The sequence below is a fragment of the Motacilla alba genome, chromosome 11 (genome assembly GCF_015832195.1).
Source record: "Motacilla alba alba isolate MOTALB_02 chromosome 11, Motacilla_alba_V1.0_pri, whole genome shotgun sequence".
Lineage (NCBI taxonomy): Eukaryota > Metazoa > Chordata > Aves > Passeriformes > Motacillidae > Motacilla > Motacilla alba.
This window is the reverse complement of record NC_052026.1, coordinates 4,211,426-4,236,930: the sequence shown is the minus strand read 5'-3', so window position 1 is coordinate 4,236,930 and position 25,505 is coordinate 4,211,426.

The window sequence follows — 25,505 nt, the reverse complement described above, 5'->3', positions numbered from 1 at the left end:
TCCCACACATGTAAGCAGGAGCTCAAAGAATAACAAGAGAAAGAATCTGTTCTCAGTGACGGAACTGAAGCCTCTCACAGCTCAAACTGTTGGATTTTGCTGACCAAACTTTAGAAGCATTGTGTCTCTGGGGAAAAAGTGGATATTAAATTCATGTCCCAATGCCCTGAGCTCACTGAGCACCTCCTGCTCTTTGGTAGTGGAAAAGGGTTTTATGATAATTGGTGTTACAAGACAAAATCAGGTGTTGGCATAAAAAGCTGAGATCTTTTGTCTCCTTGCACTCTGCTGGCATTCTGACACCACTGAATCACAAGCTAAAGAAAGAAAGAAAAGGAGCAGTCTGAAGGTGCAAAGAATGTGCCAAAAAGCTGACTTGTTAAAGAAGAGGAGGTTGATGATAAGCAAAAAAAAAAAAAAAAACCCCAATCCCAAACAAACCAGGGTTAGTTAGTATTTCTGAAGGATAAAGAGCTGGGAGGCAGAAACAACAAGGAGCTGAGTAAGAGAGCTCAGCTTTTGTAGTCTGTCCATTCTAGGTGGGGAACAAGGTATAATCATAATGTACCTGCAAGAAATGCCAGGTATTTCTCAGCTTTTAGAGGCAAGTACAGTGGAGTGTCACTTTTATTTTGGTTATATTTGGTGGAACATACACGTGCTGAGAGCAAGTTCAGGAAGGAAATTTCAGTTTTTCAGAAATTTTTTATTTTCTAGAAAAATAACACTGAATCAGGACAATGAGCTAAAACTTGGGAGTATGGACTTATTGCCAAATATGACATTTCTAGAATGAAATATTCTAGAATGAAATACCACTTCAAGGTACCAAACTACTTGCTAAAAATCAGAGCAGGACTTCCAAGCAAATTTGGCAGTTCTAGATGGATATGGATAAAATATATGGATGTGGATAAAATATCTGTCATTTCCATGGCTATTCACCATTGACTAACACAGGAGATTTTTATTCTGACTGTGGAACTTAATTTCAGTCTGCACCTGCCACAACTCCCATCACAGCTCATTAGGGATCCCCCACAGTCAGGAAATCTGGAGAGCAGATGCCAAACAAGTTGGCCTGCCTAGGGATCTAGTCTAGAAGCCATGGATTATGAAATCACATGGCAAGTGGTTCCAAATACATGACCTAAGAAGTGTTGGGTGCTTGGCAACCCATCTGTATTCATCTAGAGCCAGATGAGCAATTTAAGAGAAAATGAAGTTTCATTATGAGCTCATAAAAATGGAAACCACTTACATGAAATGCTTCCAATCAGATAATATGAAAAATGGAACGAGGGAAAAAGTCACAAAATGCAAGACCTATTGCTACTACAACAATCTGGTAAATAAATTTGTTTAAAAAAATCTCATTTTCATGTTCTCCCCCATAGCTAGGTCATATATAAATATAAATTCCTGAAAACTCTTACCAAAGAAATACAAAGAGCAGTTTCCTCCTGTGGGAAAACACTCAATATTGTAATGGCAGCACTTACTACAATTTATAGTTTGCTGCCAAACTACACACTGCACACAGGGCACACTGCTGCAATGCATATAGCATCAGTGCTCCACTTTTTAAAATCATACAAAAAGGGGATATTTATTGAGAAGAAAACCTGACCCTCAACAATGCACTGTTGTTGGAGATGATAAGAGGAAATCACATGATATATTTCACACTAGGACCTAGGAGAAAATGCTTCAAATCAAATGTACTTTGTGGATGAAGGAGAACATGCAGAGCAAAGCCACACAGAGAACCTGTGACAACAGGGTACAATTACAGTTACAACTGATCCAAACACTGCTCTCCAAAAGCAAATGGGTTTTAGAATTTCTTTGGGACCTCTGTGGCAATTTAAGGTGGCTTCTTTAATGGAGGAACTCTTACAACAATGGGAAAAACTCTGTGCCATAAAATTGAAAAACGTTTACTTCTCCTCTCCCATACAGCACACGAGCATTTTGATTACCACTCCACACTGAAAGGATGTTTCAATTTAAAGCTCTTCAAGGGGCTGCCAGAAATGCTCCTCTCAATGATACGTCCATTTTACAAGACATTGCCTTCCTAAGGGCCAGGAAAGTGTATTATTGTGTTATTTACAGCCAAGTGACAAAACAAAGAGAAATATGGAAGATGTCAAAGAGAATCCAAGACCAGAAGCATTAACGAATAGTCTGAAAAAACACACAATGCTTTGGATGTTTTCTCTCCCCCACCCCATTGGTCTTCATATACTCTGAAGTTTAAAAGTGATGGAAAACCTTCTGAGGGAAGGTTTCACTCAGAGCTGTGGTCAGCAGGTTAACCAGGAGGTAACTTGGTTCTGCAGGCTGAACAATCACTGGACTTCATAAACAGGAAAAATTGAGGATGGGGAGGTCCATGGCAGCCTTGGCTGCAAAGATCACACAATGGAGCTTAAGATCCTGAAAGAAGTGAGCAGAAAAAAGCCCAGCTGAATTAGAGCTCTGAATTTCAGCAAAGCAGATTTTAACCTGTTCAGGGGCCTTCTGGGAACATCACAATATGAGACTGTCCTGAAGTGCAAAGAGGTGCAGGAAAGAGGCAGGGCCTGGCAGGGAGAAGCGTTTCAGTCGCGGAAGGTCAAACCACAAAGTGCTTTAGCAAATATCATGGACATTTCAAAGCCTGAATAGCTTAAGGGTGCCCAGAGAGTTTGTCTGTGCACTGGGAGACCATTCCCTACCCCTCTGAAACATTCCAGCAGCCACACAAGCTGCCCAATGCACAGAACCTGAGCAATCTGCTCAGAAAAACCACCACTGCACACAAGGACAACAGCAGGTGATAGAGGCCTTCTGAAGTAGATAATTTTAATCAAACCCAAGCTATTTTGGAAAAAAAAGCTAACAAACCCCAGGATTATTTAGATTCTCTGTAATAAAATCACATGTGCATGAATAATAACATTGTTTTAATGTTTCTTGTACTGCATATATACTATGATAAACACAAAATACAGATGTACTGCATTTGAGAGAGGATATAAACAAACAGTAATTTGTTAATAAAAACACATTCCTTGGTACAAAAATTCAAATAAGAATGCACTTTATCAAGAAATATCTCCTTTTGTCAAATATCCTGTGCAATGATTACTATTGCATGCAAGCCTAATACTGTCTAGAGAAAAGCCTATTTCACTAATTTTTAAACACTAGTTTCCTATCTCTGGACGTATTTAAAAGCCATATAGGATGTGGCACTCAGGGACATGGTTTTGTGGTGGGTCTAGCAGTGCTGGCTTAATTGTTGGACTCAATATTAAAGGTTTTTTCCTACCTGAAAGATTCCATAATGTTGTAATTCTATGATTATGGCTCTCTCATTCAAAAATGCCCCTAGAATATTCCAACATCTTCACTGCAAATTGGATCAGACTCAAAGGTCAAGAATGGTACCTGAGGACTGACTAATCCCCAGCACAAGTGATGAAAAAACCTCTATAAATTAGTCACTGCAAGTGCATTTACCTCCCTTTTTCCAGGCCTTGTGGTGGCTGAACTCCTTCAAAGGCTGAGGAGAGGCAGAACTTTAGCTGCAAACAGAACAAACAATAGCCCCAGTTGTTCAGTGAGTAGTTACAGTTTTTCCAGAGGAAACCTGTGTCAGTCCATCAGGAGCCTGCTGAAGTTTGTTGGAGTTTGTTTTCCCTGTTCTGCTGCCACCTGAGTGTCAATTTCCAGCCAGGTGAGGCCCCTGCTCCCTGTCACAGGTGCCATCGGCCCTCACAAGGAGCACACAATCACAAACACTCCTTCTCAGAGGGCCTTGGCTCTGAACAGAGATATGTAGCTGACAACTGCCAATTATTTCACCTTTTGTGCCCATTTCCCTCTGGGACACTCACAGTGTCCACTGCTGAAGGTGAGTAAGCTGCAAATGTCTTCATTCTTCTGATGCATATTCTGCCCAAGGAATTTAATCACAGGGAGGAGTCTTCTGAATGGGCTACACTTGCAAGCAGCACTAGACAAGAGAGATGAGAAATGAAAATAAATGGTAATGTTGGTAACAAAAAGACAGGCATGATGCATATCTTTTATATTAAATAAATATTACCCATTTTGTTTGAAAGTTGCAAAGTTGTATCATGGCAAATAACCATCTGTCTTTGTAAAGGAACCAGGAGTGTTCTGGAAGTTGAGTTTTAAGAAACCGTGCAACCCTGGTGATGTAAAAATATGTAAAAATGGACAAAGGGCACGTTTTAGATAACCACAGTGACATTATTCACTTCTTTAAAATTGCTTTGGATAGAGATACGTGCAAGCACAGTTCTCAGACTGTATGGAATTTTTTTTGAAGTGTGAGCTTGTTTTAGAAAACCTCACAATTATAACACTGTTATTCAAGATCTGCTTATTTTAACATGGTAGCTTGTAACAGTAATAGCAGTATTAAAAAAAAAAAAAGAAAGAAAAAGGGAGTTTTTCTTAAGTCCTATCAAAATCTCTATGTTAAATCTTAGCACACCTGTTTTCCAAGCTGTTGACAAAGTTCACAAGAAGGGTTTGGGGAGCACACAGTGCAGATTTCTGTTGAAAACATCCATCTTAGCCATCAGGGGAAAGAATCATAACCTAGTATCAAAGAAATGAAGGCAGAGTTAGATTTTAAAGTAAAAGCCCTTTGCTCAAGTTAGTATTCACTATTGCATTCAGCTACTAGAACCAACATACTTGGTTGGTTACAAGCTACAGCTTCTCTCCAGGAAAAAGAAAATGCTAAAGTAAATAACTCCAGGTATTTTATGCTTCTTCATAGGACTTATCTTTTGAAGTAAGAAGTTCCAAAAATGTTGAGAAAATTTCAAGAGAAACAGGTGGGACAAAATGAAACACTGCTAGATCACCCACTAACAAATTGTGTGGATTTTGGTAATTTCATATCTCAAGGAGAGTATCAGGCACTTGCTTAGAGTAAGGGTACACTTAGGCACTCTTCAGAACGAGCACCTCTGCTGGTTTTGCTCTGAGAATTATGGAATGGAATGGTTTGGGTTGGAAGAGACAGTAAAGATCATCTTGTTCAGCCCCTGCCATGGGCAGGGACATCTTCCACCATCCTAGGCTGCTCCAAGCTCCATCCAGCCTGGCCTTGGACATCTCCAGAGATGAGCCACACTAAGCTCACCCCAAAGCTGCAGCAATGCCAGCTGTGCCAGCCTTTCCTCCCAGCAGAGCTGCTCCATCCCTCTGCTCATCCTGGAGCTTCCTCTGGGCTCATTCAGAGCTCACCCATTTTAGAAAAGCACAACAGCAAAAGCATCTCCCCCCGAATCCATCAAACAGTTCCTCTGGTAGAGCTTTCTGCAGGGGTTGTGCATGTGAAGTGCAGCATGTACAGTACTGCTGATAAGTGTTGGCACAGCAGGCAGTCCATAATAAGCCATAGAGACAGTAAAGTATTGCAGCAATTCAGCACAGAGACAAAGAATTCTGGCCATGAAGTCATCTGTCTACACAAATCTAGGAAAAGCAGGAAAAATGACATCTTCACTGAGGCAAATAATGCTCCAAACATACCAAGCCATGTAAATCATTGCAGGAGAGCACATGTTCATCTTCATGAGCAGACTGTGTGCTGACAGGTAGATCATTCACAGCACTGGCAGGCATGGTAGAACTTCTATTTTCTCTGACTTGACTTCCCAGCACTCTACTTACTTCATACATTTCAGTTTCTTTCCTTCTGGAAAGGAGGAAATAAAATAATCCAGCACCAATAACTGTCGCCACAGAGATTATTCTGGAATTATACACTCAACACACTTTTTCTTTTTTCTCACATTAACTAGACTAAGACTTGCAGGAAGAGCTTTTCATATCCTGACCACCTTGGGGATAAATATCAGTTAAGTCAAAGCAGTCCATGCTAAAGAAAAAGAGTCTTTCAGGGATTTATACTGAACCAAACCCACCAGAAAACAGATCTTTATCTCACTGTGGCCAGTTCTCTGAGAATTAAAAAAATACAACCCATACATTTATTACATTATATTCAGGATTTCTCCTTGATTTCAATTCATGGAAGAATGGCATCTCATACTGCAGCCAGTCTGGTCACAGAGCTCAGAGAAGGTGGAATAAGAAGATTAGGGAAGACAACACCACAGAAGGACTGGCTAGAACAGTGTGAGAAAGAGGCATTAGAATACTACAGAGTAAAATCCTGAGAAATAGTGAGGAAAATAAACGTGGGGTAATACATTTTCTCACAGTAGAAGAACTGAGAAACCATCAATGCAATTATTAGGTAGCATATTAAAAGTCCAAAATGGAAAGTAATGCTTAAAGCAATTTTTAACACAGGACACAGTTACATCGTGAAATTCATTGCCACAAGATATGGTGAAACACAAGAATATTTTTTAAAAGTCTGAGCCATAATTCCTAGAAGATTCTTCAAAAGTCACAATCAAATGCAATGAATGCTTTTCAAGGCATTTCCTACTCAATAAATCTGCTCCATTGTTGGCTAAAAACTCAAATAATAAAGAGGGGAAGGGTCACTCTGCTCCTCCAACATTTCTAATCCTTCTTTCTGGAAACACTTAGTGAAAATTCTGCAGATTAAGGTGTTAGGAACAAGATACAGTGTATGACAACTCTCAAATTCCTATTATCTCCTGAGGAATCCTGAAGGAAATCACAATCAGAGTGCACTTTATTAAAGGGGTCTTCCTTGCATAGGTGACTTTAGGTTGCATCATGAATAACAATATTGTTTCTAACAAGGGCAGACAAATATAACTAATTGATAAGATGCAGACGTCGTTATTAAGTCATTTCTCAAGCCAGCACTGAATTTTCAAACTTAGTAAACTCATGGAAAAATAAATTTCTCAAAATCATGCTCAAACCATGAGCCACATGTTTTGTATCCTGGACCATATAAGTTCATAGCTTACATTTCTAACCTTCTAATACTGCCATAAATGACAACCAAGACACGTAAAAACCATAAAGAACAATTCCCAAAAGTACAAAATTAGTGCATAAAGGGATATTTTTTTTTTCTCTTCACTGTCCAGCTGGTAAGTTTGATGAGTACTCTTCTAATTGCACTTACCAGAACTTGGTTAAGTAGGCCTTTGCTATTTTTTTTTTTTTCAGCAAGTGGAATAAAAAGACAGAGCTTCAATTCTATTTAACTACAGCTTTCCATGCTATTGGAAAGAAAGCTTACATACTTCATGAAAAATAAAGCAAAAATCCAAATAAAAATTACATGCATTGCAGATGCTATGTCCAAGCCAAAAGGACATGGAGCAGAACTATCCAGAAACATGATGGGTGTACACAGCATTCTCCAAATACTCTCAGGATCCCATGCTGCCAGGCCTCCAGTCATCCCAGGAGCAATGACCACACTGGAAAATCCATAGGAGAGCCCTCTCCTTGAACATTGTTGACCTTGAGAGGGAATGAATCCACAGTGCTACAGCCCCATCATTTAGACTCCTATGGACACTGGGGGGTTGGCATCAGCTAAGATTCTGGGAAAAGCTCAGTGTTTCAAGGGCATTTGACCCTGGAAATCCAAATAGAGATCCGTGCCGTGAATTATTACTCCCTTATAATGGTTGAAATAAAATAAAATATCATCTTTTGAGCTGTATTTGAAAAACAAAAGTCCCCCAAAAAAGGAGTCCCGAGTGCCTAAAGAACTGAACAGTCCTTTTGATCTGAGGATCACAAGCTGCCTGAAAACAATTTCACAGACTTTTATAAGTTGCAAATGTCTCTGACTGAAATGTTGCTTTAAAGAAACAGCCCCAGACTAATTCAATCTGTGACAACAGCAGGTTTTAGCTGACATGGTCGTGGCATTTCCACACCAAGCTCTGCTCTGTAGGGTCTGACACTACTCCAGAAGGAGTGGCATCTCATAAAGAATCAAAGTCTCTTGGGCTGATATCCTGCTTTGCTCAGAGAATGGCCAGAGGTCTCTCCACCCACCCTGACCATGCTAAATGCAGTGGACTTATACATGTCAAAAGCTCATTTACTGAACTGAAAGCACTGAAGCAATAGGAGAAGCCAGCAGTAAATACAGCAAGCTGAAAGATCTTAATGTGGTCTTAAACCCATAGACTACTGTTTTAATAAAAAGTGAGATCTCAGTTTGGGGTTGAACAGAACTGGGAAAATATTATCTTGGCAGTTACAGCTTGTTTGTGGATTCTTTGTTGTTGTTGTTTTGTTTTTGTTTTTTTTGTTAAGGTTGGGATTAAATGTGTGAGATGCTCTTTCTTGTTCATATTCAGATGTTTATTAGTTCTTATCTATAGTATAGTCTTATAAATTGTGAGTTCTATAGTACTTCACACACAAACTAAAAATGAATTTTAGTTTAGTTCAGTTTTAGAGCTGAATCTTTTTCTCTATGAGGCTTTACAAGGATAAACTGTCTAAATAAGAAGTGACACCTAAGTTATTTTTACTTTTAGCCTAAAGATTAACTACTCGTGCTGTGCAATGTAGACTTTTTTATCCAATCACGCAATATTACCTAAACCTATGAAACAGAAGGTAAAGAACAAGGACCAGCTTCCACCTTAGAAATTTCTATCTTGTTTTATATATATTATTATTTTTCTAAAACTTAGAGTTTAAAGTTTTCCACCCTGTGATTTTACACACTTCTATTCAAACTCCACACCCACAATCCCAGTTCTATCATTCCATTTTGAAAGCTTCTCCACAGCCTCAGGTCAAATGCAGTGTTCTCCTGGGTGTCAGTGCCTGCCAGCACAGAAAGTCTAAAATTCTCAGCAGCCAGGGTTCCAACACTTGTTTTTCTCCACTTGTATTATACACTACTTTATCTAGAATGCACCACTGACAGGGAAAATTTACCTGTTGCTAAAAATACTTTGGAAAATTGTTTGTATTGATTCTTGATTCATTTTCTAATTGATATCACTAATATTCTGTGTTTTGTACCAGTTCTTGCATTTTTTGCAACCTATTTTACCTATTAATTTAAAACCAGAAATGTGTTCCTCAGGAGCTGGATGCCATTTTTTTCCTACTTGCCATGCTAATGTTCAGAATGGCTTTACCAAAAATCATAAATGGATAGTTTAAGATAAAATTTTATTGATTACTACTAATGCCACATATTCTGAGTACTTCCTAACTATGTATAAAACTGATCCTTTAAAGATTTAAACTCCGTTTTCCATAAATTTCTATCAAGTCTTTTAAAAGAGCTCTGCACTGGTATTTTAATGTTCACTTACTTTAAAAACAAAGTGTTTTCATCCTGCAGATATCTCATTATTTGTCAATCTTGACAATTTCTTTGTTCTGCTCTCTCATAAACCACTTTCCCTGGGAATCCCTGAGGAATGCCTGTTTATCCTAGGGAATACCTCCTTCCTATCAGTAGATGTAATTGAGGAATCTTCTTTTCACCTAAAAAGCACCCATCAAACCCTCAAACAGACAACAAACAAACAAATCAACCCCACGCCCCCACATCTTTCATATCATTCAGCTGTTCAAAGGAAGCACCTTTCCATTTTTTAGGAATGTGTGAAAAACTCAGTGAAGGACATGCAGCTCCTGTAAACACCTCGGGGACTAAAATGTGCTGACAAAAACCAAAAAACGTGGTATGCTTTGGTCACCACAAAAATTATGAATGAGCTTTTCTACTGACTGACAACAAAAGTCCACAGTCCTCTAAAAGAGGTTCACTGTATAAAGAAATGTGATAACTCCCCAGGAGCAACCGAAAATTTAAATTCAAAATTACGTACAGCATTTTACTTCCTAATCAAATGCTTGCCAGATTACGGATTTGATAAAGTGCACACAGCCAAAAATGACACTAGTAATGAATGTTACTTGTCAATAGCTGGCCATTTATTTCTCCACAATCAAGTGTTAAGTGTCTGGAAAAGTTGTGAAAGAAAAAAAAAAAAAAAAACCCAGAATAGCAGCAACAATAACAGAAAACAATCCGCAAGAACCTCCTTAATTCTCTTTTCTGTAACATTTGAAGTGAGAAAGTGAAGAATCGTTAAATACATTCTGTGCTTGACTGGTATGCAAAACTTCCTGTCAATGGATGTAAACTCCTAAAAAGATCCGCAGTGTAGATAAGAGAGCTGCAGTGGGACCAGAGAAAAGAATTTTACCTCAAGGATAGCATAGAAAAGAAAATAAATGTCAGGTTCAGAACAGATGTTAGGAAGCTTATCAGGAGATTAAGCTGGAAATGGCCTGAAACACAAAACATCCCGACACCTTGTAAGATGCTTAGCAAGGTGCATCAGCACCACCCAAGCACTGCAACGCAGAAAGGGAAATTTTCTTTTGTTGGTTTTATTTCTGACATATTCTTTAACCCATACGGAATCTGTGCTGCTTCTGCTGCTTCCTACAGCAGCTGCCTCTCCCAGGCGATCAGCCAGTTCTCTGCCTCCCTCCCCCGTGGAATTCTGTCATTAGCCCCAAATTTCCCTTCTGTTGTCTTCACAACCCCTTGGCCTTTACTCTTCCTCCTGCCCTCACTTCATTCTACTCCTATTTCTCACCAGTCACCCTTCACACAGCAAGTTTTACTCCTCTTCCCTGACAAACAAAGTAATTCTGGAAAAAAAACACAGCATCTTAGCATCATATTACTCATACTCACTGCTGCATACATCATTTCCATTGCTGTGTTATCAGTGTTCATTACAAACTCTTTGATAAGAGGATTACCCGTTGATCTCTGGCACCTCTTCTGCACTGGGCTTGCACCAATATCTGTTTCCTTGCCATTAATATAATTTGTTACTTGCAGGCTACGAGTTCCATGGGATTTCAGTCTGACCCCCAACTCCAGAATTACAGCCTTACTTGAGGTTCACTCCACAGGAAGGAATTGTTTTCCCATCTACCCCATCTACATTTTAGCTCTAAAAGCTTTTCAGTAACACACAACCATGCTGTCTTCTCTACCTTATTTAAATGAACATTGCAAGAACACATTACACTCGTGCAACTCACAAAAGGCACAGTTTTTACTTTGCTCACTCGTGCAAAGGAGAAAATTCATCTTAAAATGTTTAACTGTCTTTAGGGAACCTTGCAGCACTTTTATTCTGAAATAAAACAGTTCCTACACAAGCCAGAAGGGCACTCCACATTCTAAGATTTGAGCTCTGCTTAATAATTGACATTTTTTATTCAATTGTTCATTGAAAATTCAAGTTTTTGATACTAAAGAACACAGTTTAAATGAAAACAGGATCCCTGGAGAATTTAATAGCATACTTCCCATAGTTTAGACTTTCTGAACAAGTCAGCTTTTATCAGCAATAATTGAAGTTGCCAAATTCAAGAACAGAACTGATGTGGCTACACACTGTGAAACCATTTAGTGACAGCACAAATACAGAGCACTGTAATTAGTTGCCTAACAATTGGTACAAAAAAAATTGTGCAGCGTGCTGCCACCTCTACATAAATTTCAAAGTGCTTCTATTGTGCATTATTTCTAGAGTCATCAACATTGAGTGGTTTGCTTTGCCCATCTGTACTTGTAATTAATTGATTCATAACTTTATGTAACTGAACAAAGATATTTGAAATACATTGAAGTAAAACACTGTGTTACTGAAAGATCACTATACAAATGATCACAACAGCACCTGCATTTGAAATTCCAGATTTTCAGTTTGACTTGTGCAAAAACATTCTGAAGGACTACCCAAAAATGCTGTAAAAGTGATTTTTGTTTCCATCAAGTACATGGTGTTGCTTGCCTTTAAGCTTTTTAGAGCCATTCTTATTTAGTGAAGATTTTTTACTTCAAAGAACAGAGGTTTACATGAGGTCTCCCCCTTGGTGCAACTTCACAGCTGCACAGGTGGAGAAAAATGAGTGAGCACCACAGCGAAGAAAAACAAAACATGTTTTCATACAAAACTCCCAGAAAAGAAGGTTATGAATGTGCTTTTTGACTTTTGACTTACATTTTTATTACGCTGCTTGACCTGAACTTCAGTCTAGCCTTTCTCCTGCCCATGAAACTCAAAAGATGCACAGAGGACACATTACACTCACAAATAGCAAGAAATATGCCCCATTTTGCTGCTTCAGAAATTTAGCTTCCATCACCAAGCAGTTTGTCAAATTCCATGTAGCAGAACTGCCCAAAACTTTAATCTTTACCACCCGAAGGTAGAAGACATAAAGGCCATTATATTATTCTACCAATTTTCTTCGCCCTAAATCCTTTCAACACAGCCAAAGCCATGAGTACCAAGGAAATTTAAGAGAAAAAAAAAGAAGTGAGAGGGCATTTCCTCTCATGATATATAAATATGAAGTTCTAAATTTGTAAAATAAACCTAGGAAATTGTTACATAATTGGCATAAATATAGATGCCCTGGTTTTGAAAGGTAAGCAGTTTATTGTAAATATGTTCAGAACATCTTTGCCTGGTTCCTTTAATCTTTCCTTGCACAGGTATCAAACTATGATTCAGTCACTCACCTGGTTTGAATTCTTCCAGTTGTTCCTCTTACCAGGACTAGTGGAAGGAGCTTGTAACTTCTTGGACGCACTCACTGTAACTTTTAAAACTAAATTTCCCTCTCAGAGCAGCACACAAGTGACAAGATATGACATCTTCATTCCACTCTTCAACCCTCTCCTCCATCAGCTCCTGATGCTAAAAATGCCCTCCTAAGCTTCACTTTGGACAGCACTTCATGAGGTTGCTTAGGTGGGACTTGAGGTTTCATACCAGCCTCCTTCACTGAGGACTCCTTGTCTCTTCTACTCTGCTTTCACAAGCACAAAAATCCTGAAAAGAAACAGACCCCTTAGAAAGGCACTGACATTATTGTGCTTTTTCTTGACCCAAAGTCTTCCTGCGGTTTCAATTCTCTGCTTATGTGAAGCATCTAAAATACTCTTCAGGTTCTGAAGTGACTGGCAGCAATTAAACTCCATCCACAACAGAACTACTGGGTATTAATTTAGGCACTGGGCAGCACAGAGCTATCAAAAGACTTCAGGGACGTCGCAAGAATTATTGCACTTGCTGTGTATGCAACAGCTATTTATCCCAGGTGCCTGGGCATCAGGAAGCTGAGCAGAGCTCCAAAACTCCTGCCTGGCACATAGAATTACTGACTAAAAGATCAGATACTGAATGTAAAGAGGGAAAGGACAGGAAGAATTTAACAAGTAAATTCATACTTGAAACGGATTAAGAGATGGGGATCTGTGCATACCCCTATGGCAATCAAGCCTCAACATTCATAGAGCTCCCACTGACACCTTCTGCCTGTGCAAATTGATATTTTTAAAGCCATTGGGCAGACTGAAGAACTTTGGAGGTAAGGAACACACTCCTTTATTCTGTACAGTACCAGAGCATGGTGCCAGGAACACCAAAGTCATGGCTTTGATCCCCATAGGAGCTACTTGGATTCAGTGAATCTCCTGGGTCCCTTCCAACCCAGAATGTTCTGTGATTCTAATGCCAACAAGATTTGATATTTAGGTAATATCAGAGATGTACACTCATGAAAAATCAGCCCACTCCAATACTTCTGTGCAGTTTCAGGTGCCTGATCACTGCATTTGTTCCCTGCAATCATTCCACAAACAGAAGTCCCATCTATTTGGAAGAAACTTTCCATAAAATTTCAGAATGGTGCTGCATATAAGCACCAAACATACTCCTGTTTCTGGAGAGAGGTTGCCATGGGTCTGAAATGCAGGAAATATGCACTACAGCTTAGAAAAATGACTGCAGGACAAGCGCCCTGTATACTTGATTTCATTTTATTATCCCAGTTAGTGGTAATGAATTTAACTATTACAAACCTCTCCTATAACAAGCAACAATGGATTAAATATCACAACAGCCATCAAGAATATTTTGCTATCAAACCAGAGAGCTATTTCTCCTTCGCTTTCAATCATTTCCAGCACCAAAGACCAAACACTGTTTTTATAAAAAGATAAAATAAATGTAGGACATTTTTTGACCATCCAACAAGACTACATGTAAAATAACAGTGTTCAGAACTCTCTGTTGGAAATCTATCTGGAATGGACAGATGATCAAGAAAAAGAAATTTTTTTTTTTAAAGGCAGAAAAAATCTACACTTACACAACATTAATTTGTAGTGAAGAATAACCAGGTAAAACTCTTCACACTTTTGTGGAGCATTTCCCATGTGCACATGTACATGTTTTTCTCCACAAATAATCTGAAATGTTTTTTAGAAATTGTCAGAGAATGGCATCCTAGTGTCCTAAGTAAGTGTAGCCAGCTAACAGCACTGATTGCCTGTATTTATTGCAGGGAGTTTGCTTTAAGAGGAACAGATGGTTTCCATGTGCTCCCAATCAAGTACTCTCAACTGCTTATTTGATCATCCACACTAGGTTTTTTGATTTAAATAATTGAGCTTTAGCATTCTGTACTTTTTAAATTTGACCTGCTGCCTGCAGCTCTTTTGACTTGTGGCAATTGCTGTTGGCTGGTGGCCAGCAGCCTTTTCCTCAGACCCCAGCACAGTTAATTCAGCAGTGAATTAAAAACAGACACTCTGTATTCCTTAGGATAACATAGTCTAAATTCTGTTCTCCAAATAATCCCTATAGAGGCATACAAGAACAATTAATAATTCAACTATTAACCAAAAATGAAAGACTCGTTTAATCTCATTTAACACTGAGCAGTCTTATGACACATAAATGAGTGGCTTTAACCCAGTGTTTATTTAATTATTTAAAGAGCAAAGTCATTTAAAATACAAATGCATAATTTACAGGGAGACAAATAACATTTAAAATCTACCTTCTATTTCTCTTGTCCATTTGTTTCAGAGCCAAGGCTTGTTGTAAAATCATTCTATTACACTCGGCAGCTTGGGTTATTTACTTGAAAACACAAATATGTATGTCACTGAGTTCTTTAGCTGCTATTCATTGCAAAAAATGCAGCCCTTGGTGTTCTGCTGAGTTTAGTTTGTTACTGCCACTGAAGTTGGGTGCTTTAATGAGCTAATGTAAGCTCTCTTGCCTGGCAAGTGCAAGGAAATAAGCACACTAGACTTGTCTGGTTACTGAACGATGGAAATGTACGTTTGTAATTGCCAACACACAATTTGGCATATGTTCCCTTTTGGGAGAGTTCTTCAAAAAAAAAAAAAAAGTTTTAAACATCAGGGTAATCATTGGCAAAATGGAGGGTTAATTCAAACATTAATCTGAAAAAAAAATAAAAATGAGAGAATGAAAAAGTGCCTGGGAAAGAGCACAAGCACAAAAATGCATTCAGAGAAATGTTAGTTCTTTTTAAATATGTATTGAAGGGTCTTCTGAAAATGAAAACACATATAACTGCACTAAGGCATATTGCCTAATGGTGAAATTGCCTACAGAATTTGGAATATAATGTTTATAAATTAAGTTTGAATTATTTTTTTAGGTTTTTTTTTAATTTGGTCCATCAAGGTGAGGCCTAAGGAAGTGTTGTGTTAGATTGCTGACTGGCAGTATAAAATTCCAACACTTAAAACCTCTGATGGCTAAGTCAGGTCAATGAATTTGTTACAATGAGGACTAGTGGTTGGTTTTCTTCTGTGTGTATGTATATGCAGTGAACCTAACAGAAAAAGTTTAGGTGAGGATAATAAGGGTAATTAAGGTCAGGAGAACTGATTTAATTTTTTGCTCCCATCTTCCCAGAGTTACAATTGTATATCAGCAAAATATCTTCAGAGCCAAGAAAGGAAAGTAAAATGAAAAAAAAATTAAGAGTAGTTAAATGCTTCCAAACACAGAAATGGTGCCCAGTGTGCACCCTGGCAAAGGGAAATGTGCAGGGGAGGAGAAGAACAGGCAGTGAGAAGCAGTGGGTCAGACAAGAGGTGAATGTGCTCCAACCCACTGTGGTTCTGCGTTCTGACTGTCAGGGAGCAGAAGTTCACAGCACATTAAACTGGAGTTCCTGCACGGGGAGGAGGAGTAATAGTAAAAAGGGCAGTGCTACCCGTGCTGCCAAAAGCAACAGCACAAGTGAGGGAGAGGAGGAGGATTCCATATGCCAGAAGGATGGAGAGCCAGATTTGCAAAGATACTTCAGTACCTAACAAATGGTACTGAGCTCTTAGCTGCAAGACATGTTAACAGTTGATTACTCTCATTGATTACAAAGCTGTACAGTAGTTAAGTCTCTCAATTCCTCAGGGACTGTGTTTTCAGTCACACAGGTTTTTTCAGCTGTTTTCCACCTACATTCATCCATGTGTTTGGACAATATTCATCCAGTCCTGACCAGACCCTCAAATTTTCCAAAATACTGCATTATTTAGATTTAGAAATGACTACTCAGAAGGTATCCCAACAGTTTGTAAATAACTGTTGAAAATAAAAAATCCTCAGCTAGCACTGATTGAAAAATTCTTGCAGACTTCCAGGTTCATCCACCTGAAGTGTCTGCATTTCAGTTTATTATTTGTTTTTATTTTCTGCTAATTAAAAGCATAAAGTGAAAGGAATAATTAATTCTATTGGGGTAAAGCCCTTAGATGAGTTGAAGTAGAATGGGAAAGCAAGGAAAATGTTAGATATCTTACTCCAAACCCTTCTTCCCAGGCTAGGGAACATTGCAGGGCCACTCTCACTCATCTTTACTATTTCAATTATTTCAGACTGCAAAATAACAAACCAGTTATTAATAACAAACAAACAAAAGCAAGCAAAAGCTAAATAAAGCTAAAAACCCAAAACCAAAACAGAATCCCAGAGTGGTTTGGTTGGAAGGGACTTTAGAGCTCATCCTGTCCCACCCCTGCCGTGGCAGGGACACCTTCCACTGTGCCAGGCTGCTCCCAGCCCCAGTGTCCAACCTGGCCTTGGGCACTGCCAGGGATCCAGGGGCAGCCCCAGCTCCTCTGGGCACCTGCCCACCCTGCCAGGGAACAATTCTGAGGGAAGGTAAATGACAGAAAGAATATTGAATAAAATTGGGAGGTAAAGAGTACAGCCGCTTACTGGAGAAACAAAAGGGACTTGGAGGTCTTCGGGGTTTATTTCTCAAGGTAACTAAAATATGCTGGTTATGTAAGAGGCTTCTCCTAACTTCAGAAGTGTGCATGTGCTCAGAGTGCTCTGTAAAAGCAAAGCCTAACAATATGGAGAAAATAAACACCTTGATCATTACCAGATGGAATTTGTGTATTCGGCATAACTTAATTTCATAAATACTTAATCATAATTAAAGTCACTAGATGGCTTTTTAAAAGCAGTTAGTTGTTAAGATGATTGGCAGTTTTCCTTGCTGTTTATAACACTTAATGATGCATTGCAGAATGGAAAGCTACATTAAGAAATCCAAAAATACCTTCCCTGTACTCGCCACATTAGATAATTCCAAGTTTTTCTTTCCACAAACATTTACTGGTACTTACCAAGTAAAGAAGGCTGATGGATGTCAAAGGCTCTCCAAGGATACTTTTCTGTTTATTTATCCAAAAGTTTCTTCAACAGATTTTTATGTGTTGGTTGTTTTTTCCCCTACTCTACGGGCCCAACAAACACAATTAGTTTCATGGTATTAGCTGAATCACTTCAGAATTTCATCAATTTTTACTTGTCTTTAGATAAGAAACACAATTATTATGTTCAGCATTTAAACTCAAGCCTTGGCTTACAATAAAACATTAGGATATGAAAAAGTATCTTCACTTGTTTGTGCAATAGGAAAAAAAAAAACTTGTGGAGGTACTGAAGAGGCCAAAACCAGAAGATAGAAATGGGATCAGCCTGATATAAGAGAGTTTAGTAAACATAAATTAGCTTCAAAATCAGATTTACACCGGACACCACTCACACCTCCAATAGCCACCCTGACCTGCAGCAAGCCCAGAGTACAAATACAGACTCCACCTTCCAAACCTTCCTTTTTGCTTCTCTTCCCCGTGTTTATATACCAGGATCCTACAACACTGAGCATATTTACTTAACTTCAGGCAAACAAGAAAAGCTCCTTAGTGATGTGCTCTATTTAACTATTTTTAATTAATTCTAAATACAGAGGCCTTTGTTGTATTTAATTATTCGTATTTTATACGACAGAGTAATCACAAACATTATCATTAATTCTGAATAGAAGAAAAAGAGAATATAATATTTTCCCTAAATTTCTCCTTTTTTTTTTTCCTTTTTTTTTTCTTTTCTTTCTGGTTGGCTGTATCAGTGGTAAGTTTCCCCTATTTATGAAGGAAAGGAAAAAATAAAGAATTTGCAAAGCTGACTACCAACTTTGATATTTCTCTGGAAATGTAATTGTTAATTCCAATGAGAAATTTAAGTTATGCATAATTTAGGGCTTTTAGTCTGTACAAATACAGCATAGCATTAGAACAAAACAGTTACTACCGAAAAGTTTTAAGCCTTAATTTGGCCTGGACTTGTAAAGGAATGTTTGATTTCTCTCAAAATTGAGTTTCCAGTTGTTCACATACCCACCACCAAGGCCAAGGGCTTAAAAATCAGGCTACTTTTAATTTTCAAAGCCTGTATGTAGAAGGCAGACTTTGAATACTTTTCCTATGGAAGAAATTCCTCCAGAAGTATATCTTTTTACACATTAAAAATACAATAACAAGAATAGCCACGAAAGTTCTTGACGAAAGGACTTGAGGTGCTCCACCCTGGGTGGTGGCCATGGCCAGGATGACTGGCTGTAGCTCCCCGGCTCCTCCTTCCTGCCCTTTTGGAACACTGAAAGGACATTTGCAGTCCTCAGGCCCCTCTCCCAAGCTCCATGGCCATTCCAGGGTTGTGGAGAGTGGCCTCACAGGGAAATCGGGCAGCAGCCTTGTGCATGAACCCACCAGGGCCCAGGGACTTTTGGCTGTGCAGTTTAGGTGTTCCCTAGCCTGATCTGGTCCCACCACGGCACAGACGCCCTGGCATTGCTGGGCCCTGGGTTTCTGCAGGCCAGCCCTGCTGCTAGGGGCTGGGGTGGAGGAGATGTTTGATGCCTGAGCCTCCTCACCCCCTGTGCCCCAGGGCCCTGCCCAGCTCTGCAGCAGGCTCCCTTGTATTCCTTTGGCTCCTGATGTATTTATGAAAGCTCTTCTTGTAGCCTTTGACAACTCTCACCAGATTTGACTCCAAGTGGGCTCTGGCTTTCCTCAGCCCACCCCTGAATGCTCAGCTTCTCTATATTCCTCCCAGGAATAACTTTGTCTTTCTCTTTGCTTCTATCTTCCATGTATTCCCTTTCCATGTTTGAATTTTGCCAGGAGCAGCCTGTTGGTCCCTGCAGGCTCCTGGCTGGGTGTCCTGTTTTTGGCTAGACTGTTTTTAGCTTGGAGGATGTTCCCCTGAATACTGACCAGCTTTCCTGCAACCCTGCTGCCACTAAGGCCCCATCCCTTCCTGCTGAGGGAATCCACACTCCCTGGCAGCAGAATCCTGAAAAGATCCAAGTCTGGCTTTCCAAACACAGCTTTGGGGTTTTTAATCTTCAGGAAGGAGCTGACTCTTTAAGTGTGGGGTTCCCCCTCCCCCCCTAGCTTGGGACAGCCATGGGACACATCCTGCCCCTCTGGTCCCTGGCGAGCCCAGCCTGGTGCCTCTGCCACAGCTGATTTCAGTCCCAGAGAGGGCAGCAGGACTGGGACTGCTCCTCACAGCCCCCAAGATGAGACCCAGCCCTACACAGCTCAGGATGTCAGGGTGTGCTGGTGCTTTGGTTAGCACCCAATAAACTCAGTCTACTTAAACAGCACAGAGATGAGAAGCCTAAGGAGCTTCTCTGCCTAACACGGGGGCTCAGGCTACAAACCAAGGTCTGACTTCTGCCAAAAAATGTCCCAGCAATGCCACCCTCTGCAAGGTGCCAAACCCCACAGCACTACACAAAACAGCAGTGCACCGAGGCCACTGATGCACTTGATGGCACAAAACTCATGCTCTGTAGCTTAAAAATACCCCAGCTGCTCTGTAAGGTGACACCACTTTTCCTACTGCAGTTTTTTAAATGATGCTGAAAGAAGAGTCACACCTTGTCCTTAAAATAAACAAAGTATTTTGCTTTTTTTTTGTAACCTCTGACAGCACAAAGTAAAATGATTCATTAAATGACTACTTTATGGTTATTTATGAGATGCTAACTAGGTGTATGATGTGCTAATTATTAGGAAAGCACACATTTGGAACATATCCAGGTGTCTTTCCAAATCTTTTTCCCCAGGTGCAGCTGTTTTTCAATTTCTTTCTGTTTGAATGAACATTACAGGATCTACAATTTCTTCACTTAGTTTCACTGTTTCATAGGAGCAAATTCAGGGCACCTGATCACCAGCCAATCTCCCTCACCTGGACACTGCTTTTACCAAATCCACAAAACCATTTCGCCAGAAAAAGAATCCCCACCATATTTTTTGAAATTAAAGCAGACAAGATGCAAGACTAAGAGGCTGCAAATATTCAAAGCCTCTGCAAGGGCAGTGAAGAAGATCTTTTAAAAGCTTCCAGAAGAAAAAAAAATGTTGAAGGGCTTCCCAGATTCATCCCAGTCTAACTTAGGAAAACATTCCTTTCCTATTGCTGATCATACAAGTCTGGATGACAAACATAAGCACCTAAAAAGAAAACTGACCCCCTCCATGCTCTGTGCTGTCTCTAGGGCTGATGGAATTGTCCTGTTCTAAAGCACAGAACCAGGAGTGTGGATTCCTGGAGCAGGAAGAGCCTGAGCTGAGTCCCAGAGGCAGAGCAGGCACCAGCACTGCCCCTCAGGGAGAGCCCAGCTGCAGAGCTGCCCCAGCCTGGGCCAGCACAGGAGGCACCTGGAGCTGCTCAGAGAGCCCAGAGGAGGCTCCAGGGGAGCAGAGGGATGGAGCAGCTCTGCTGGCAGGAAAGGCTGGCACAGCTGGCATTGCTCACCTGCACAGGAGCAGCTTTGGGCTGAGCTCAGGGTGGCCCTGCAGGGCCTGAAGGAGCTGCAGGAAAGATGGAGAGAGACAATTGCCAAGGGCTGGAGGGACAGCACCCAGGGAATGGCTCCCAGTGCCAGAGGGCAGGGCTGGATGGCATCTTGGGAATGAGGAATTGTTCCCTGGCAGGGTGGGCAGGCCCTGGCACAGGGTGCCCAGAGCAGCTGGGGCTGCCCCTGGATCCCTGGCAGTGCCCAAGGCCAGGCTGGACACTGGGGCTGGGAGCAGTGTCCCAGTGGAAGGTGTCCCTGCCATGGCAGGGGTGGCACTGGATGAGCTTTGAGGCCCCTCCCACCCCAAACCACTCTGGGATTCTGTGTCTGTGGCAAGCAAGAGGAGCCCAAGGCAGTGAATCTTATCCTGAAGTTAAAAACTGGGAAATTCTTACTACACTGGCATGTTCAATTGGAGGAGATCAATACACACACCCCATTTCATGGACTATTTACTAGTCTGATTGTGTGATTGCATCAGTGCTAAATGGAAATGTATTTCAAAAGGATTCACTTACATTGACATCACTGTCACTGATTACACTGATGTGGTCATGCCTGGAAAGATGGTTAAGTAGCAGTAGAATTCAGAATTAATCAGTTTTGACATATATTTGAGCGCAAAACCTGTGGCTACACAGCACAGAATTGAGAAAAGAAAGAAGAGTGTCACCAGGCAGTGATATTCTTTAACCCTGAATACAGCATTTTTTATCTCACCCTTAACATTTTCCATAGTACTTTGTTAAGATTATTCCCACATTGAATTGGATGTCAAACCATACAGAACAATTGTATCTTTGTGCTTCAAACAGTCACGAGCTAAGAACTGAGTTCCAGGTTTCGGCAAATGGAAGGATGGAAAAGGAAGATATTTTCCTGACAATAAATTTGAAGTTAAGACAATAGTAAATAACAGAAGGCACCACATGTGTGCAGAGCCATGGTACTACAGATAAGGCACAAAGCATTTGGTGCACACCACATAATTAAGTTGAATATTTACATTTTCTAACATCAAAAATATTTTTAAATTATAGATTGCAAACAAAAGGTTTGTTCACCTTGCAGTAATGGGAAGAATAAAAGATTTTACTTAATATTCTGCTAAGTCTAAATTCCTGAGCATGTCACAGAACAATTATTTTATTTTTCAGTTCTTAAGGATGCCTGCCTAATTTGGGGAGGTTTTTGATCTTTGCTTACAACCTGCATTTTTGTATTTATTAGCTAATTTTGGTTCTGTTCCACACTCTGAGAAAATTATTTCAAGTACTTGGATTATGTTACAGGTCACATGTAATAAGTTAAAAATTAATTTCATTGCACTTACCCTTTAAATTAAGCAAAGGTTGGGAGGGAAAACAGTTAAAGTTCAGACCAGCAATAGATGTTTTATGAAAACCTGAGCTTGTGAATTGTAGAAATAAAAAATATTTCTAAGGCCTTTTAGAAAACTGAGCACACTTTCTCTTATAAGCAGAATACACTTTTTGCTTGGTCTACAAAAATCACTAAAGCAATGTTGAAGGCAACAAAGAAATATTCTAATACAGAAAATAAAAGAACATCAGGTTGTTGCTGGTGTAGATAATTGTAGCCTCAAGGTACAGTTTTATTCATATGCACATTATTTCCCCCCTCTCTCTCCTGTCCTACCCTGAAGATGTTAATGCATATTTCAGTGACCATGACACTCCCCTTTTAGAACAGCCTGGTCAGCTGCTGCTTGATGAATTTATGCTTCATCTGTAATTATCTATGCAGTCTGGAAAAGAAAACCAGGAAAGACCTAAGAGAAGAAAGGCTATGAGAAATTCTGGATATATTTTTCCCTACAAAACACAGTATATTTGGATTTATTTTCATCAATACTTTGCTAAACCTCAGTAATTTTCAAGAAAGAACCTTTTATTTTTTTCATTTCATACCATTAATTCAAAATGCAAATTAAGCTATACATGAAACTACCCCTGATTTTGGTATTGTTTTGAAAACTGACAAGAAAGTAGCAAATGAAGGTGTAGTCTAGGCTCAGGATGCTGACCTGGCCCAAAATTGCACAGGATCCCTTTACCTTCCTACCCAATCCTGCAATGGTTTGTGCTTATGATTTAATTCTAATGGGAAAAACTCTGGGGTTTCAATAGGTGACACTCAGGTTCAGCCCCTTCTTTAAATGCTCAGAGAGTATCAAAGAACAATTAGCAATCAAGAGGAATAACAGAATAAGTAAAACCCAAAAGTCAATGAGCTAAAGCCCTTTCTTTGAAGCAGGTGCCCCAGGCTGGGTTGGGGCAATGCCCCTCTCCCTTTGCCTGGGGCTGCTCTTTATTCCCACCAGGAATGTCCCCACCCAAGGGCCCCACCTGCTCTTGCCCCCTCCCCACCCACACCACGACTGTCCATCAGTGCTGGGGCCACCCCCTCCCCTCCTGCTGATGCCTCAGGGTTTAGCTTTTATATTTTTCAGATTCTGTGTTGCTTTAGTGTGTGGGTCTGGGCTTCACATGAGGGGATGGTGAGCTCTGTGCACAGAGCAGGGAGACAAAACAATTCCTTCTCTAGCTGGGGACCAAGGACAAATGATCCAAATCTCAGGCCCAAGAGCACAAACAATGTAGACTGAAGAGAGAAAAACAAGAAGGATGGGAGTGCCTGGGCTAAAGCTGGAATGGGACAATGAACTGCAAGGTGCAAATGGAGCAGAACTGATCAAAGTGAGAGACCCCGTGAGTGCTCGTGCATTTTGTGACCATTTTGGTTCATCTTGGGTGCAGCCCTGGCTGGGCTCTTGTGCTGCCCAAGGAGGATCCATTGAGGGCTTTTAATAAATCCCTGCTTTATTCTGTAACTCTGTCCAGCCTCTGCTCTAGGTCAGCCTCTCAAGGTGCCACGGGTGTGATGGAGACCAGGCAGCTCGGGCTGGCCAAGTCCTTTTTAACCAGAACACGGCCAGGAAAGCCTCGCTGGGTTCTGTGAAATCCAAATAACAGTGACTGCAGCACCTGGCTCCAGGCTCTCCAAGCTTCTGATTATTCCACATTACGGAATCTACTTCCATTCCTGAAAATGATCCTTTTAAATCTTGCAAAAGAGGTAAAGCCACAATGTTGTAGCCATTTTGATAGTGAAAAGAACAAAGAATTCCTAAGAAAGCAGTGCACAGTTTAAAACAAACCTAAATATTTTAATATGGTTTTAAGTATTCCAACAAAGAATTTATTTCAGACTGTTGGCTTTGTTTGGTCGATATATTTTTTTTAATTTCTATTTTAACCCCAAACTATTTGCTCTGTTTTTTCAGGATTAAAAAATATATATATTAAGCTGAACTAATTTCTAATGAGCATTACATACAGTCTGAAAGATAAGTCATTAAAAATAAATTCGTATTGAAGTTGATCTTAAGCCAGCACAGATTTAAGTGATGGCTTAATATAATATATAGACTTGTTTTTTAAAGCAGATAATCCTCATGTGTGAAATCATTCTGGATCAAGACTGTAGTGAATTTCTAAACAAACAGAGGAACGAGATTAGAAAAAATTCTTTAGAAGCATAAAGAAATTGTCTAAATTTTACCAAGTGAGTTGGTAATTGAGTTAGTTAAGCTAAAGAAAGAGCTCTAAAACACTTAACAATCATTTCAGAACAGAAGCATTAAAAGTGTCTAAGGTGGGCAAGAATACCCATCTGCAATCAACCAGAATCCAGATATTGTCTAATTTCAGTGCAGTACAGTGGAAAAGGCTTATAGGTGACATAAAATCTTATTACAATTTTCCTCATTCTACTGGTAATTTTCATTAATATGAAAAATAAAAAGGCACATTACTATGACAGTGACATGATGTGAGCAATTTTATTGAAGTAGAAAGCTAAGAATGATAATATGCAATAATTATTTTATTGATGCACAGGAAATGAATTATTCATAGTTACAAAGTATCTGTGGATAATTCTAATTACTTGCTTTTAAAGTATATGAGATCCACAGAAAATACATTAACAACTTTGATTGAACACCTGCTATCCTGTGGAAGATAACAAGCACCAGATTCCAAACTTTTCTGACATTGACGTCAATGGCATTAGGGCTTCCAAGGGTGTAATACTAAAAGATCATGGAGGATTTTGTTCTGTTCTGTGTTTCACTGGCCTGTGATAACTTCTGATAAAACTAGGCAGACAGTAAGAGCTCAAGTTCATCTCCTGTTTCATATTTTTTAGTTCATGGTTCACTTTGTATCTGTATTTTATCTAATGCAGGGTTATTAATGAGGTCAAAGTCTGTATTATCGAGTGTCCTCTGGGATAAAGTTATTATTTAAATTCTCTAATCTGCATAACTCTCAGTGCTAGCATGTAGTAATAGTTATTCTGTGTATTAAGCTGACCTGCTAATTGTTTGATATGTCTGATCTTCGCAAGCACAGTTTTAGGTAGGTGGCTACAACTTACAAATTTTGAATTCCTGAAGTTCAGAT